Source organism: Polyodon spathula, chromosome 19, assembly GCF_017654505.1.
Source record: "Polyodon spathula isolate WHYD16114869_AA chromosome 19, ASM1765450v1, whole genome shotgun sequence".
Classification (NCBI taxonomy): Eukaryota; Metazoa; Chordata; class Actinopteri; order Acipenseriformes; family Polyodontidae; genus Polyodon; species Polyodon spathula.
Genome location: NC_054552.1, coordinates 2281103 through 2299303, shown reverse-complemented (window position 1 = coordinate 2299303; position 18201 = coordinate 2281103). Strand labels below are relative to the sequence as shown.

The 18201-nt window shown below is 39.0% G+C and overlaps 1 protein-coding gene across 6 annotated transcripts in view; it reads left to right on the top strand.

The window, feature by feature from the left end:
• LOC121294952 (PHD finger protein 21A-like) overlaps positions 1–18201 on the top strand; it is a 48720-nt gene that overhangs the window by 11586 nt on the left and 18933 nt on the right. The window contains exon 1 of one of the 6 annotated variants that reach the window (XM_041219202.1): positions 10308–10474. The exons of the other annotated variants lie outside the window; for them this stretch is intronic. The gene's annotated coding sequence lies outside the window, so the exon portion shown is untranslated. Of the gene's footprint in view, positions 1–10307; positions 10475–18201 lie in introns of those variants that run through there. 6 annotated transcript variants of the gene reach the window in all.

The following is an 18201-nucleotide window of genomic DNA, read 5'->3' as shown; positions in this document are numbered from 1 at the left end:
TCTGGAACCTTGATTCAGTACAGCTATTGATCCAGAGAAAGTGCTGTATGTATTTGTTTTACTTATGTATTTATTTATTGTGTGTGTTTAACTGACTGCTCCCAATTTAGCTCTACTCATTTATTCATCAGACAATTCAGCTGATATTGCACTTCAGAATTCCTGCCTGTGCCAGTTTTAGCTACATTTTTCTAGCTGTTTTCCAGGCATAACCTGTTGAGTCACACTTGAGCAAGCTGCTATCTGGAAATAATGTCAGTGCATCTCTTATATAAAAGGGTTTATCCACTATGCACAATTTAATATTGTGTAACAGGCCAAGTATTGCATACTTGAAATAGTAAGCAATACTACCATTCTGTAGGACATCAAATATGGTATTTGGTATGGAAGAAAATGCAAAAAAAAAAAAAAAATTCGCCCTTGTTAAGCTGTTGTTTTTTTTTTTTCTTCTGTATACTCTAATTTTACTGGCCCTGTACATTTTATTATTTTTAAATTTCTCTCCTCCCCCCCCCCCATACAAAATTATTTAATACAACAAGATGTTAAAAAAATGAAAAAAAACAATAAAATGGTTTTAGTAACTAAGTTCAAATTCATATTTGATACACAGCTGTAGTACGTATGATTCTCTGTCAGATTCCATTAACCATTTCACCTCTGCGTTGTTTTTAATCTTTGTGATCGCTGATGCATCCTTTAGCAAGCACCCTTCTGTATTTACACAAACTTTCCAGTTAATCTGAAATGTAACACAAAGGAAATGCTGCTTTTTCTTCTCGCACTGTTGTGCCAGGAGTAAATCTTTTACGTTCTGCCCTACATCTGAAAACAGATATTACTCGGATAATCACACTGACAATTAAAAACGGGTGGGAAGGGAAGTAATCCATGGTCTATCTCGGCTGTTCTTGCACGGTATTGTGGGAAGGAGCTGTAATAGCTGTGAGTGAGTAACAACGAGTTCCTTTCAAAGAATGTGTGTGAGAGAGTGGGAAAGAAAGGGAGAAGGGATGCGGATGGCTGGCTGCTGATCTTACATGTTGAGGCAGGCCTAGCTGAAAGGTATGTTCACCTTTTTACCAGACAAGAGGAGCTGCTCACTTCTTCATGTGTTTGTATATTTTGATAGGGGGGGGAATGAACTGCACGTGGAATATTTACCTTCTGAGTGTTTGTTTACAGCAGTGATTCCATGTCCAGTGTAATATTTGCACTGACTAAGTCATTTTCAGCATTTGTTTTTAGCTTGATTCACGACCAGCAAAACTTTATAAACCAGGTAACCGCAGTACTGCACTGTAGATGCCTGGTCAGTGTAAATGTAACGTTATACTCTTGTCACCAGTATGCACTGCACTGTGCCAGTGGCACTGGAACAGTTTTTAAAGTGGGGGTGCGGAAAGCGATTAAACAAAACTGTAACCCCTGTAAATGATGAAAGCCATGCAGAGCCAAGAGGATGCTACTGCACCCCTAGTTCCACCACCCTTGCAACTTGATTTATGTTAAATCTACTGTATATCAGCTCACTGTAGGCCTAGTAATAATAAAGCAAGAGTATTGCTGTGCGTATCCAATAGTTAAATTTGTATGCATTTTTTTCTGCAGTCCTCAATCCTTTGTTTTTGCCAAATGTGTTTTTCTATTTATTTATTTTTTTTTTTTAAATACACAGATGAAGGTATGAAAAGTGGAATTATCCACAAAACTTTCATTACACTCCGAAGAAATGTCATGTTAAATACAAATCGTTTTATCTGCCTCCCCTTTCAATTGCCGTCCAGTATTGAGAGAGGAAATGACATTATTTTGAACTATGCTTGGCCTTTTTTTTTTTTTTTTTTTTTTCTGATGCTTGTAGTCAGCTATAATATAAAAAAAATAAAAAAAAACTGTCAAATTCTGATGTTGAAAGATCAAGCGGCATAACTGGATTCAGTGTACAGAGGGGGATGGAAGGTGGACTATGATTACTGTTTTAAAGACCGAGACATTGCACAGCAAGCAGACATTTGAGTTCATTTAGATGACAAAGTGCTTATAATTATAAAACTGGCATAGCGCTCTCTGTGATGCATTTCACTATTTGTGTTTCCTTGTTGCGTCGGGTATTACTTTGTCAGCATAAATGTTGCTGTCTGGGTGCTAATGAATTTTATTATGGATTTGTTTTGCCTGTAGTGACTGGATTTAGCGTCTGTTAATTTAACCAGCATTGCGCACCTGGTGTGATTTCTCAGGACAATCCCTGAAAGGCTGTTTCCAACTCCGTGGATTCCTTGTAATAAACAAACTTCAGTTAATGATTTTTTTTTTTTTAAACCCGTTTGCCTTGTCCCAAGTTTTCTCGATTTTCATGTAAAACATTTTATTTAAATACTTTCATGTTAAGCTGCAGACTATACTGAATTCAATTAAACGTTTTTGTTTAAAAACATTTTTTATTTAGTTAGTTCTCTATGATTAATAAGAAATAACCAAGCTCATCTCTTCAATTTTGTGTTCTGCACTTCTTCAGAGAGTTGTAACGCTTTTGAAGTGGAGACAATAGATGCCTTTGTAGTTCTGTGTCTTTTTTTTAAACTTTGTATGTTTTTTGAAAAAGTTGCCAGGTTTCTTGTTAAAGATTTACTTTATCTGAGAACTTTGTAGGATCAGTGTTACAAGCACAGTGAAATTGACTTGAAGCTTGTGGCTGTTACAGTACATTAAAAGGTATTTGTGTGCAGGGTAAGCAGCAAGCAGGAGCAATTACTATGGATTTAGTTTATTTGCCATTACGCCTTGCACTTATTTAGAATACTGCTGTTGCGATTTTTATTTTCCTAATTTTAAAATATTTGTATTTGATACACTTTGACGGGCAATTTAGTTAATGTTTTGTTATTAGGAGGGAAATTTTTATGTTGAAGATTACAGAAAATAAACCATTTGAATTTATTTATTTATTTTGCTTTCTACTTCTAGAATATATTGCGTTTGGATGGTCTTGTTTATCTTTTAATTGCTTCTGTCCAAAGCTCACTCAGTAGGCATTCATTGCTTTTCATGGAAACACTGAGCGAAAGATATTGTCAAGGCTATTATGAGACAAGCAAGAGGAAGTACTGTACAGTAAGTCATTCGTTTGGATTTATTTTTTCTTTTAGTTTAGCTACTGGCCATTTTTAAATATTTTTCAGATAATATAAAATAAAATAACTGGGTTGGCCGCGATCCTCGCCTGGTATACTTTCTTTTTTATTTTTATTGATTTGCATTGTGTCAAAAGACTTTGATTTTAAAGTACTTGGCAGCGTCCTGTTGCCAGCTGCACGTTCATGCCCACCTGCTGTGGCAGACTCCTGAGCAATGCCATCTCAGCCCTGCGTGGACTCTCGGATTATACAGGGCTGGACAATCCAGCTGAGAAGTACCAGGTCAGATACACGGGTTACAGGACCTTCTGTTGCATGCCAAGCTGTGCAGTTCAGAAAGAGTTCTGGAAGTGACTCTATACTTGCAGATGTCTGTGCTGGTGTCCCTCTGGCACAGCAGTTGTGGGCCCAATAGTGGGGTGCAATGAATAAACTTGTGGTCAACTAGACTTTTATGTTCGTTTTTAAATGTAGTATTTTAAAGTTTTTAAACTCTGCGCAAGTTCAGTTTCGAAATGTTAATAGAAATCCATGTCTCATGTTAATACATTATGCTGCAGTGTAAGTATTCCATCTCCATAGCTAGAATATGCAGGAAGGGATGTGAGAAATAGGGTTAGGTTGCACTTACTAAGGATTTAAATCCTAAATAAAAAGCCATGAAGCAGTGCATTTTGAAGGTGGTCCTCATTCTGCAATTGCAAAACAACAAAATGTAATCTTGTTTTATAAAAAAAAAAAAAAAAAAAAAGCAATACCAAAAAAAAACTTTCTTTTGTGTTCTCTTTGTAACTAGTTATTGAAATAGTGTCACAATTTAATGCACTATGGGGGCTTGCTGAATAGCAATGAGAACTAACTAACTTCTGTTGTAGGAAGATGGCTTAAGGTACTATGTGGAAATGTATTCCTAGAATAGCTAGGTGAATTATTTTCAGTTATGGTAATGCCACTTCAGAAATCAAACCTCGTAAATGGGCTGTGTTGATTCTGCTCTGTCTGTTCGGGCTGGCTGGCTCGCACAAGCCCTGGTTTTGTTTTCGGCAGTTAATGAGGGACCTGGCTGTGAGACTGAGTTGTCACTAATGCTCAATCATGCATGTCAAAATTGTGAGAGACCCCCCCCCCCCCCCCCCCCCAAAAAAAAATGAAAGTATAAAAAAGAAACCATGGTTTGTTTTTTCTAACGACCTGCACTGCACTTTATCACATATCTTTGGATCCCACCTACCATACAGTACATTGAGCTTAGACAGGACTGGGCAATTGACTTTGTCTGATACCGCTCAAGCAGCACATTTTGTCTGTATGCATGGACTCGGTCACTGCCATATTGTTTAGGCTGCAGGAACATGCATCATTTTTCAAGTTGCAGGATTTCTGATCTGCAGAGAGGTGATGAAACCAGCACTGGGAACATGTATATATTTGTAGTACTATGCATTTCATCTGTGTGATGGTACAATGCATTTGTGTTCACGGGTTAAGTGGATAACTGGAGGTTTTTATGTACTGGTGTGGCTTGCCCTGTGCGAAAGCAGAACCTGTGCCAGCCCCAGTCTCTCCAGCAGGCGTCCCTGCGGAGCTACTCATAGTGGCTGGGGACAGGTGCTGAACTAAACAAGGAAATAAGTCTGATAATGAACATCTCAATTCTCTCATTCTTAATCTTATTCTCCCTACCTGAGCTACATTGAACTAGGAAAACATTCAGAATATAGAATCCTGGGTGGTATTTACAGAATGGATCCAAACCAATTCATTTTGAGGGAGCTTGTTCTAGACTGAGGAGTGGGAGGAACCAATGCTAATTTAGTTATTAGTTTTCAGAAACCACATTCTGTTACCTAGTAACCTGTGAGCACCCCTATTGCAATTCTGCTTAACCCATGAGCACCTGCTTGCTTATAAATAGGGGCGGCATGTGCCAAGTGTTGGCAGTGTGTCTCCGTTTTACAGTGTTGTGCCAGGCCATTGGCAGTCACTATGGTGCTAGTACTGTACCTGCAGTTTTTTGAGTGGTCTGCAACTGTTCCATTGTAGCACCCTCGCTGATTTATTAAATGTAGAGATTGCTGATGAAGGCAATGGAACTGGTCCAGGCTTAAAAATTCTTAATTTGTTCATTAGCAGTATTGAGATCTCGAACTCTCTTGCTCTGGCCCGAAACATGGATTCCTACAGCAAAGACTTTCCTGTCTGTCTTCAGGGAGTCCTCATTTGAATTTGAAGCCAATTCTGCAACACTCTGGGATGTTAATATTAATAAACATGTTGGTCATTCATCAGCGTGATGACAGGTGAGCACCAGCACCTTGGTGGTGGTAGAGGAAGACTGCCACATATAGGATGTGAACTCATAGCTGCTTCTCTAGAACTATAGTTTGCAAAGATATTTTACATACGCATTTATATATACACACACACATTGTGGGGAAGGCATTAAAACATACTTTTCGAAATGCTGTTTTGTATAATGAAACTTTTAAGACATCATTTTTTGACTCCTGCCTCTACCTTTTTTCTGTTTTATACTGGAATTTCCTTTAGTGAGGATAGGAACATTTTCTAAATGATAGCATTGAAAGAAGTAACAGTTGAATGTATCAAAGTAATTGTAGAACCACACACGTGTTAACATTGGGGAATGGTGGTCAGGGGACATTGAAGAAGGTGACGCTTTGCTCCGTTCTTCTTCGTCTTCATCATCTTCATTTTTGACCTGGGAGTTGTCTGGAAGAATGGGAAAGTGAGAGTAACAAAGGAAAAAACTAGTGAGTAAAACTAGTGCTGGCAGACTCCTCATTTTGTTTTCTTTCTTGACATCTTGGTGAAATCGCTAGGTTTTCTATCCCCACTGGCACGGTTCCAGTGAGTTGTATGTGTTGTAGCTGATAAGACTGTGAACCCGCTGGGCTGTCTCCAGGGATTTCCATTACAGATCATTGCATTCAAGGAGTCACATTTAATTATCTTAACAACAGCCTGCATCGCACTGTCACAGCAGAAATTAGGCAAATATTTTACCGTTTGCCCCCGGGGACGACACTGTCCTAACCCAGTTCGCTTGCCTTCTCAGCGGCTGCTTGTCAGCCCAAATGACGATAACAAGCAACAAGAAACTAGAGTTTCTGCATCCACCAATAACATGCTTTCTGTAACAGGTTCGTAGGCTGAACTCTGTGTGTGATTTATTTTTTCTTTATCTGCATGAGTACGATTACAAGCCTCAGACATGGATTATATGTTCTTGTTTTGTTTTTTTTTTTTTTTTTTTTTTTTTTTTTTCACAACAGTTAAACTTTATGAACTGATTCTAGATGCGCAGCACATAAACTATTAGCTCTACAGCTTGGAAGTAAATTGGTTTCTGACCAAGAAATTTGATAAGAACAACTACTTGCACTGTATTTTCTTATAAGCACCAGTCCTGGCCATGTCTGACTTTATCTAGGATGCTCCAGCACTGTAAAATGACTTGCACGTTCTCTCTTGTTTGCACTGCAGTGGCATGTAATTGAAAAGTGCTTGTTTTATGGGATTTCAGGAGTACAGAGAAACTGGCTTTCTGACGTCGTCTTACAGTTTCAAAGCAGTAATCGTCTTAAGCAGCTCTGAGAGTATTAATATAAGCAGGAATATATATATATATATATATATATATCATATATATATATATATATATATATATATATATACACACACACACACACACATATATATATATATATATATATATATATATATATATATATATATATATATTATATGTAAATATATATATATAATATATAACGAAAATAGATGTTATTCAAAGTTTTCGTAAACAAGGCTTTAATGTAGAGAAGTTACATGCAAAATACAACGATCCGTCTTCGAGTCTGTAGGTGAAAGTACACTGATAATGTCTAATGCTATCGGCTTAAAGGAGTGCTAACCCAGTTTTAAATTTAGATTTTCTTACCTTTTTTAAGCAATATCATTGTTCTGACTTTTCTTATGTTGAAGATCTGGTCTGGAAATCAGAAAAATCTAAATGGGGGGGGGAGGGGGGGGGGTCAAATAAAATAGGTAAAGTGGGTTTTTCTAAGTTTGTGAGATTGCTGCGTTTACTGTATCATTTTACAGCCTGACAGCTTTTATATGCGTGTACTTAATGTGAAAGCTATGGCCTTTATTTAGTTGCTTCAGTTTCAGAAAGGATTAAATAGATTTTGACCAAGTTTACACCACATGGAGCTTTTTTTCTAAAATCAGTTTTGAATGTTTACTATAGCGACTGCAAAAAAAACCTCAGATGAACCTTTGTACTTTATCAAGTTGCAAAGAGCTGATACAGTACTGGGGCGGGACTAATGTTGGGTCAATAACCCCTGTCTGCAGTGCGCTGATTTGATAGGAGGGCAGGCTTTCTTTCTCCGCATGGCCCTTGAACAGGTGCACTAAATAATTGTTGTATAATGTGGTGTTTTTCCTCCCATTTTCAGCACTCCTATTTGCCATTGATGTTGTAAACTCGCTGGCCTGGAAGTAATTAATAGCCATGAAGTGTGTGTTTTTGTGGAGAGCCAGGATTAAGACGACTGTGGTCCCGGCCAGGCAGAGTGTGTTTGTTTTACTGATGCTACGCCCCTTTCTGTTCCCTGTGGCACCTGTGCGCTGCTAACGTGGCGCCGGGGGCGCTCTAGTGTTGTGAAAGTCGCAGCTCGTTTCAGGTGTATTGTAGCTACTTTCGTGTTCATTTGTATGGCAACAAAATATTTTTATTTATTTATTTGATCAGTTCATTATCACTGGTGTAGATCCGTAGAGGTAGCAGGTACTGTGGGTGTGATCTCATTATCACGGGGGAGTCGAGCGATATACAGGTATTATTTAGTAATACAAATTGCGTAGACAGTGCCTTGATACACAACTAGTCCATCATTGCTATCCCAAAAGGTACACATGCAAACATGAACAGCTTTATTTTACAGTTTTAAATGAGGCATGTGTTTCTCATATTTCCAAGGAACATTGAGCTCCAGCCGTTGTCAGTACAATTTTCATGTTTTAGTTTTTTTTCTTAATCCCGTTGACTTTCAGAACATAATTTGTACACGCAATCCAAAGGCATTCTGTAAGTAGGGTAGGCTTGAGACCTGCTGAACACTGGTTTGCAAATGTGTATGTACACTGCATTATGAATGCTGGCAGCAGGCATTGCAGATCACTGTGCCAGCAGGTTTGTGAGCTGATGGTCTGTACTGTACAGTATGTGATGGTTCACCGTCTCCCAGCACAACTGTTCAGGTTGGGATCTGAACCGTTTGGAGATATGTCACAAAAGGGATTGTTATGTGAGCTGACGAGGTGTGTAACCAACCCCCCCCCCCCCCACCGGAGCAAACGCAGGAACCATGAGCAGGACTTTACAGAAGAAGAATAAGAAAAAAAACAAAAGAACATGACGAGCCAAAACCTTGCTGGTAATAATAATGCCCTGCATACTCTTAACAAAATGACAGTCATTGAAAGCACTGTAAAGTAATATAGTCTAATGCATTCAAATTAGTCTCCAGCTTGTATTTGAATTCAATAGCCAGCTCTGCCAAGATAAGAACTGCAGAAAAGATGGGCTATTCAGCTTCTGAGTTAAAGGGCCTTTTATTCTGAATCTGGGTTTGTTAGCATAACAGCATGATGGCCAGCAGACCACCAGATGTTATTCTTGGGGTAGCTGGTGCTTAGATGGCACTGTAGTGGCTTCTGCTGAGGTGTATAAGTTGTTTTAACACGCAATTCTTCACGCTACAGAGCTGGAATACAACCCACAAAAAGTTACATTAACTAGAGTAGAAAAAGTGTGTAAATGGTTCTGTTCAGTAGCTGCCTCGCCCTCCCAGTTATTAACTGACCAGCAAATATCTGTCTCGCAGTTGGTTAGCATGTACAAAGGCTGATGAAGGTGTAACACCCAGTGACAGGTTATAGTGGAGGTGTCTGTTGGTACGCTCCTACATGCCTGTAGTGTGTAGCTTTAGTTTTGAGAAAAAACCCCCATTCATAGTCATTAAAAACGCCTTGCAGAATCAGTCATCTTTCACGTGATTTATATTCATTACAGCCAAAAGTTGAGACTGGGATTTGAACTTTTGGGAAGTTTGACTTCCACCTGAACATTCTAATCCACTGCACTGCCAGCATGCCTCAACTCCCCCGTCACTCATTGCAATGCAAGTAGAGAACCCTCTTTCTGCACACAAGGGTGTTCCTGCTGCTATTGATGCTCTTAATGCATTTGTGACATTTTGGGGTTTTTTGTGTCAGTTCAGGCAAAGTGAACCGGAAGTCAGATGGGGTGGGGGGTGGGAATCCTTGTGAGCAGATGGGTGTGTGGGAAACAAGTCTCTCTGAATGAATGCCAGAGTCTAAAGTGACTGCAAATTAAACAAAACAAAATGCCGTTGGCAATCATTCCTTTTATATATATTTTATTTTTAGAGAGAATAGACCAGTGGCCATGCTTGGATATGCATATTAAAGGAAGGTTCTGTCACACTATGATTTAATAACTTTCTAACTATATTCCCCCCAAAAAAATCAATTCCATATACAGAAGCTGAATTGGTATTCTTGGCTGTTTCTGTTCCTTGTATTATAACATACATCTTTGGTTTGGTTTATTAAATAGGTTACATGGTGTAAACTTTGCACTGGTTTTAAACAGGGACACAATGTTCTCTTTACCTCTCATGAACTATTGCAATACTTTGACAGTTCTAGGAACCTGAAATACACTCGCGGAATTTTAATTTTTTTATTTTTTAAGCAAACATTCAGAGACATACAGGATATTAGGAAGTAGCTAGAAAGAATCGTTTTCACCAATGCCGGGAGGTTAAAAAAGCTGTTAATAAAAATATACTAATAAATATAAAAAATGATTTACTGTTTTCTACCAAATTGTTACAGAAAACTCAGCCACAGTACTGTATGCAAATATTATAACTCGCACTATTGCACAGATTTAGAAAATGATCAACGTTTGGAGACTTTGATCTTGTTATTGTAAGATGCTTTAACAAATAACTGCAAGTCATATGATGTAAAATCTGTTAATATTGCAAGAGAATCCTACTGCTTCACTTGATTCTCGTTCATTTACTCTGCTGTTGAGGATGTGACAGATATGCAGGGATTGTCTTTTCCCCAGAGGCTTGCTGTATTCCCCTGGCATAAATCCTGGGAATCCTTTATGAAAATCACACAAGTAGTTATGCATTGTATTTGTTAAACATGATTAGAAGAAGTTTCGGAGCCTGGAATTGAATCTGTGTACTTGTCAAAAGGTAGGCTTTGGTATCGTTACTTATGTGGCTTTGCTACTTTATTCGTGACCCACTTAGTGTCATGAACTGCTGATTTTGTATTTGGGGGATGGGGGGAGACAAACAAACAAAAAAACTAAAGGGAAAGAGAGCGAAGGCATTAACGTGCTGTGTGTTTTAATAGATATTCATATGCAGTTTTAATATGAATTGGTAGTTTTCTGAATAATAATTCTTAAGCTGATGACCACTTTTTCAGGAACAGTGGTTTGAAACATGGTTCCAGGAGATTGGGAGACTCATGCCTCTTTCACACTGGCACTCCTACCCGGGTCACAGTCCTGCGTAGTGTGGAACCACGTACCTGAGTCGTACGCTCAAGATGTGGGTTGAGCAAGACAACATGCATGACGGCTTTTCGTGAGCCAGCAGAATAACAAGCAGCCATGCCTGCATGAAGGTTTTACTTCCGTAAGGAATGTTGTTGTTTATTCTGTTTAGTCATATTTTTGTTGATTTGAGAAGCACCGTGAGCCAGATTGTAGCAGGTACGAAGAAACATTTGCACTTATCAACATATGGGCTGACTGTTCAATCCAGAGACGTTTGGATGGAAGCGTCCGTAACAAGAGGCTTCCGCATGTTGTGCGTCTGTCAGCCAGGTCAACCCTGCTTTTTATCAAAAACGTTGTGAAATCGCATAGCCAACCTGCATGACACTGGATCCCGACCTGGGCAGAGCATGCCAGTGTGAAAGGGGCTCTAGTCTGAGGCAACTTTGCTGCATCACCCCAAGTCTCCCCTGGTGTGCCATGCAGTGGCCTGAAACCGAAGTCTCATGAAACCGCGTGGCTTTGTGTTCCCTCTGCTTTATGCTGATTCAGATTTAAAAAAACAAACAAAAACGTCGTATTCCAGTCGGTGAAAATTTAAAATGTAGGCGAACCCAGGCAAGTTAACCTGAACGCAGAGGGAAATATAACATGAAACCTGTCATCTGCTCCGTATGTGTTTTTGTATAGTACATTACAATCCAAACAGTGTTAGATTTGAGAGAGAAACACAAATTAAAACATTTGAACAAGATTGAAGCAATATGAGTGCTGAAGTAGTGTAATTGTTATCCCTGGCGACACGGTTGTAGACACCAGTGTATACAGTGCGCAGTGTGTGTCAGACTTCAGTCTGCTGCATAGTGGTTCAGAACCATGTGCGATAATGATTGGTCGATAGGATGCAACAGCAAAAACGTCAAAGAACAAAATAAATGTGTGATGCTGTTTTAATATGTATGCACCAGCAGAAGAAAAAACTTCATTATTTCTCAACTGACTCTGGAATTCATTAAATAGGCTGTAATGGGCCGCGGGCCAAATAGAAGTTTCAAAATGAGCCTCAGGTAAAGGTGGGGAACCCCTGATCTAGAGAGCCACACGGCCAGCTGTAATGAGATTTGTGCAGGACATTTCTTTAGCAAGTATCATGGCGTACACGGAGAGCTACAAAGTGTTTTAAAACCCTTTCCTTTTTCACATTTAATGAACAGTGGAGACATAGCCAGACATTTCCAATCCACACAGTACCCGAGGCCTTAAATTATCATTACGCATACTGCAGCAACTTCATTTAAAATGTATAGCACTTGTGAAGTATGGCATGACTGTAAAGGGTTCGGAAAATGCACAGTACCGTAGTTCTATTTGAATCTTGAATACTGCCATTTAAATGTATGTAACCAGGTCAATTACAGTGCAAACTAGGATAATTCAGGTAGTGCTTTGCTGTATTCATTCTTAAAGTACAGTATCACGTCATATAATTAAACAGCGGGTGTAATTTGTCCTTTGATTTGAGATTTAAAATATTAATTCTTTGCAAAATCTGGTAATGCATGTAAAGAATAGGCAGCATTTTGCAAATGTTGATACACTTTGTATTCCTTGTATGCAATTAATAGAAGCTAAACTATCTAATGGGTTTATTATCAGTTAATGTAGTGTAATGTGCTGTATAGTAATTCAGTACAAGGTAAAACCAAAGAGTTTTAAGTTCCGTCAGATCTTGCTTTTTTATATGTTCTGTTGCATTTTAAAGTGTGATTTGGGGAAAAAAAATAAAAAACCCTGTGATGCACACCTTTTGATGTGCAACAGTTAGTAAATGATCTGTCTTTCATCCGTGTCGGACAACCTTATTACAGGATCCTTTCTCAGTCATTCCATTTCTGTTATTTTTCATGGACATTCAATACAGCACAAGGCTGGGGCACTGTGTTTTTTGTATATTTCATGCTTGTTAGAAATTGGGGGGGCGGGGGGGGGGGGGGGGGCTGTAACTACAGTACCAGACAAGCAGAATTGTGCTGTGGTTTCTAGATCCCTTTGTGTTTTAATAAATTCCACAACTGTGAAATGCAGCCCAACACCCCAGTCTAGAAGCGTGTTAAACAATACTGATAGCAGGAAGAATACAAATGTAATGAATCGGTTGCATAGTTTGTGTGTGCCGGTGCTGGAAGTAGGAAGAGCTTGGTGTTTCCAGTGAATAGCAGTAATGCGTTAATGTGTATCTGTGATGGGTTTAGTTACAGTGCTGAGAGGACTGTGAGGCAGGGAGCAATGTGAGAGGAATTTCAATCAACGGCTCTGTGCTCTGTTTAAATACCATTGGAAGAAAAAGGAGATCAATGCACCTGAGAAATTCAAGCTGCTGCATCTGCTTTACTCTCTCTGATGCTCCTTGAGGAGTGATCTACAGGAATTATTGGAGGGAGAGGGGTGCAGGTTTCCATTTGTTACAAAAAAAAATGAAATAAAGGGAACAACTTTGCATGCATATCGTTTTGGCCTGCACCCATAACAAAAATGGAAACCATACTAGAAATGCGTTTACAGGTTTGCTGTGTTTTGATTTCCTGTTATTGAAGGACGGTAGGAAAATGGTAATCTTACTCACTCTATCCAAATATATATATTTTTAAGCAAAGGTGTACATGAGCCGTTAGAATATACGTGTCTTTCATTTAAAAACAGCTTAAAATGTGTGTTTCCATTATACAACTACAGCATGGGCATAATCACCTAAACCTGACAAAATAGCACTCCACATGAGACTATCCAGACCTAGTTACAGGGTTAAACATTTCTTTGCAGTGCGAGCCGGTATGTAAAATTCAGGTTCTGCTTGTTTAAATAGCATGTGCAGTATACTGAGATGAATCTTCCATCTGCTGTAAATACCCCCAGAGACGGGTGAAGATGGGTGTATCAGAACTTAAAAGCTACTTTTATAAGGGGGGGGGGGTGAGACACAAGACGTATTATCTCACGACTGTCTGATATAAATATATGACTTTTCCCCAGAGACTTGTGAGTGGCAGAGCGAGAGAGAGAATAAAAGCAAGACACAGTAAAAGAGACTTGGGGGATTAAGAGATGTTTCATCTGCACTAAATCACACCTTTTAAGCACTTACTTGGTAAAAAAAAATCTTAACATGAGGGAAAGAAAGAAGTAATTCCTTTGTGATGCCCTGGCGCACATTTTTTTTTTTTAGACTTTGTAATAAGCTTTCCCTCTGGGTTATGTGTTAGAGCTCATGGAGGTGGTAATGGATGATCAATAAGGGACTTTCTAAGAAACTGAATGGAAATGTTCTGTTTTTTTTTTTTTTTTTTTTCGCATCCACAGAGCAGTGCAAGCTGTGTCCTTGACAGAACACACTTTCCCACCACTGTCCCATTAAAATTAGCGTGGGGTTATGAGCGTTTTGTTCTCATTGTCTTACTGCCTGCAAACGTACTTATGCCGAATGTGGAGGTTTTGTGATGTACTTTCCAACTTGTCAAGGGCTGCTGGACTCCAAAGGTAAGAAGCTGGAGATTTAAGGACTGCGCTGCCACATCCACTTCATTGAGTGTCTTTCTATGATGGGGAAAACTACAGGGTACTGTAGCAAAAAACTGGGTTAGGATTATTCCATTCATATACAGAGAACAACAACACAAGTGCAATTGCACAGGGGACTGTGTGTTAGTCAACTTCAATAACCTGTTCCGTTTATTAAAAATACAAAGCCCAGTTCTGATGCAGCTTAAATAAAACATATACCTGCGTAAATAATTGAACAGGTATAGAGTAGTAAAAATGGATTTGTGCCGACTGTATTGAGTTCTGTGCATTTGAATAAAGCCATTCAAATCACTTTTTAGATTTGAATCATTCATACAGGTTTGAATAGGATGTTGCTCTGCTCCTGTGATTACTTATTTTGTTATATCTGGGTGGTGGAGACAAATTGCTCAGTATATATTGATTTTGAGTTTGGTACACAACTGTGTTGTAAAATCCTTTGTCCAGTTCAATTACAAATTGCCCGTAGTCAAGCTACGAATTAGATTGCCAAATAATGGATACCAAAACGATTCAGATATTGGCTTCAAATTTATTACACAGCTGTGCTTTTTATCTTCAAGAGAGTTGCTGGGCTTGTCTTAAATCTGACAATATTTTTTTCAATTTAGATTCACAGCTGAAATCTCCACAATCCTTGTTTGAAATAGCACACTTACCATAACTGTTTCTGCTGTTCCTCCATTAGGGGAGGAAAAAGGAGTCTACTTTTAATTCTCAGTGTTTTGAAATAAATAAAGAAAAGTTGTCAGGTTATCAGCGAGTTGATTTAAAGTTTCGTCTGAACGAGGGTTTGGAATGTACAGAACATCACTAGCTGTGAATTCAAATTATTATTTCTTTCCCTTTTTGAAATCAGAAGATGACCCGATGCACTTACACTGTTGCGGTATGCAGTACACAAGGGGTGGATTTTGATCATTTATCCGTGGAGTAATTTTGGGGGTTACAATACGTAGGTCTTGTCATGAAGTGGATTACTGTACTGTATTAGTTGCATCAAATAACTAGTGGTTTATACTGTTCTATTTGTTTCTTAGACACAGTATGATTAGATATTGGGGCAATTCAAGAGCAGATAGTTACATCAGGATTAGATAAGAGTTGCAAGTGAAATGCAAGGTACTACAGATTGGATTAAGTACAGGATTAAATACATTAAAATAGTGAGCAGATAAATGCATTAAAGGCAGAGTGCTGTATTTTCCAGAAGGGAAGAGTTGAGTTTTACAGGTGTCTGAAGAGGTCTGTCTTGAGGAGGTACAATAGAGAGAGTGGTTAGACAGGAAAGTAAAAAACTGGCGGTGACCTGCCCGCTGGAAGGTTTGAGGGGAAGGTCAAGACGGAGGTGGGCTTGAGCATTTAGAGAATAGTTTCCGGGTTTGTTAGTGGAGGATTAGATAGATAATTTGGAAATAGGAGCGTTTACAGGTCTAGGGCAGCAGGTAGTTTAGTTCTCTTCCATTTCTTTGGTTCTTGCTGAGCGGAGCACAGAGGGGAGGGGACAGAGGGCAGAGAAGAGGATGGAGGTAGCAGCGTCTGCAGAGATTTGGGATAAAGTCGATAGGAAGGAGGTGAGGACAGAGGGGGGAGAGCGTGGAGGTTACGGCGGGAGGCGACAGTGGGGGTAGGTGGAGTGGAGAGAAAGAGATGAAATATTGGTCAGAGAGGGTGGAGGGGCAGCAGTTCCTAGAGAAGATAAGGTCCAGTTGACAGCCAGCTTTGTGGGTATGAGGGGGTGCAGAGAGAGAGAAAGTTGAAGGAGAGGAAAGAATCCAGCAGAGTGGGTGGGGTTGGAGAGATGGATATTGAAATCACCCAACAGGACATTTGGGGTAGACAGGGGGGAGGGAGGAGAGGAGATGGAGTTCACCAAGAAAATGAGTGAGAGGTCCATGGGGACGGACAGTACAGTACAATTAGCAGGAGTTGACAGGGAGAGGTTAGTTGGACAGCATGTTATTCAAAGGTGTTAGAGTGAGGCGAGGCGTATGGGATAAGAAGTAGAGAGAGGACAGGGCAGCAGGAGTTAGTGTTCTCAGGAAAGAGCCAGGTTTCAGTGAGAGCAAGTAAAGAGAGAGAGACACAAAAAGAGATTAAATCAGCTTTGTTTGCAGAGGAGCGACAATTCCAGAGGGGGGGGGGGTGCAGCAGCAGACAGAGGACAGGAGTGACAAGTCAGTCATAGCAGGACAGGTGAGAGTGGGAGCAAGAGCGCTGCAGTGAGGGTACAGACCGGTCTAGTAGTTAGCGTCTTCCAGAGCGCTGCTAGGGTCAGATTTTCTCCAACTGCCTTTCCTCGCAGGTCTCACCTGGTCTCCCACAGCTAGACTCCCGGCTCTTTGGTAGAGAGGCTGTTAGCTTGGCTGGTGCTTCGTGTTAGCGCACAAATAAGCCAGCTGTCTATTATACTATCTAGATGGATAAAAGCTGTGTGTAAACCAATCAAATTGCAAATCAACCTCTATTCAATTTAACCACACTCACCTGGTACTAATCACAAACAGTAGATCACCTAATTAAAACAACACCACATTGTATAATGTTTCTTATACACAGCTATTGTTAATTACTTGAATTTCTATTTATAATTGATTCTTTTTGCAAAGTATTTTACAAGAGTGATCTGGTGGTGTCCATACATATACTATACATTTATGTTTACAGTTAGAGATCAGATTTGTAACGGTAAAGGTGCACTTACAAATGTTAAATGCTACCATTACACAGCATGGTTAAAATGGATTTCTTTGAACTTCACTGGGATTGTATCAGGCATTTCACTATTTATTAATTCAGTGTTATTTGTTATTTAATTGTTTTTGTTAGTGATATTGCAAGTGCAGTGTGTGTGTATGTGTGTGTAGATATATATATATATATATATATATATATATATATATATATATATATATATATATATATAGAGAGAGAGATACTATATATATGAGAGAGAGAGAGAGATCTATTCCTGCTTTAGTATATTTTAACCAAATGACTAAATTAGTCTATTACCAACTAAACACTGTAGTAAAATACAGTAAGGATTAGGAACTGGTGCTGATGAATTGCTGGCTGCTCTGTACACACACTATAAATGCAGCAGAAGTGAGTCCTATATAAGCTGGTGTGCAGTGAATTTATAGTAATCCGGCACTCTAGAGATGAGAGAAGGACGTTCCACCACTGTACTTTACGTACCCTGGGTTTTACCGCTATTATTCAGAAGCTTACCTTGTCAGCAAGGCCATTTTTAAATCCAGATTGGACAGATTCCCAGTTTTTTTTCTTCATCTGCATTTAAAAACATTTCGCTGCTTACTTGTAACACATACAGATTTTTTTTCGCGTATTAAATAAGTGATGCAATAATGTTTTCATATTCCAAGCTCAGTATACCTAAACACAAAATGGTAATACAAACGGAAGCTACGAGATAATAAATTCATGCGGCACTAGCCTCTTTACATAGGAAACCAGTGAGATCGAGTACAGGAGAGGCATTGAACGATGGATAACCTATTTTAAATGCCAGAAGGTTTTCTGAACAGTACGTATCGCATTGCTGTTTTTATAGCTAGATCATAGGATTAAATTGATTTATGGCGAAATAACACAAAACTATACTGACTGTATCAAATTATTCAATGCTGGTATTGCAACAAAAAAAGGTTATGATGGTGACTACTATTATTATTATTTTATTTTTTTTTTTTTTTTTATTTCATGCACATTGTGTACACGTGCAAGATTTTTAGGAAATCTTGTCCATTCATGTAAATGCACGAGTAATTGCTATTGCTGCTGCTTTCTAAGCTTCTGGATAATTATTAGCTG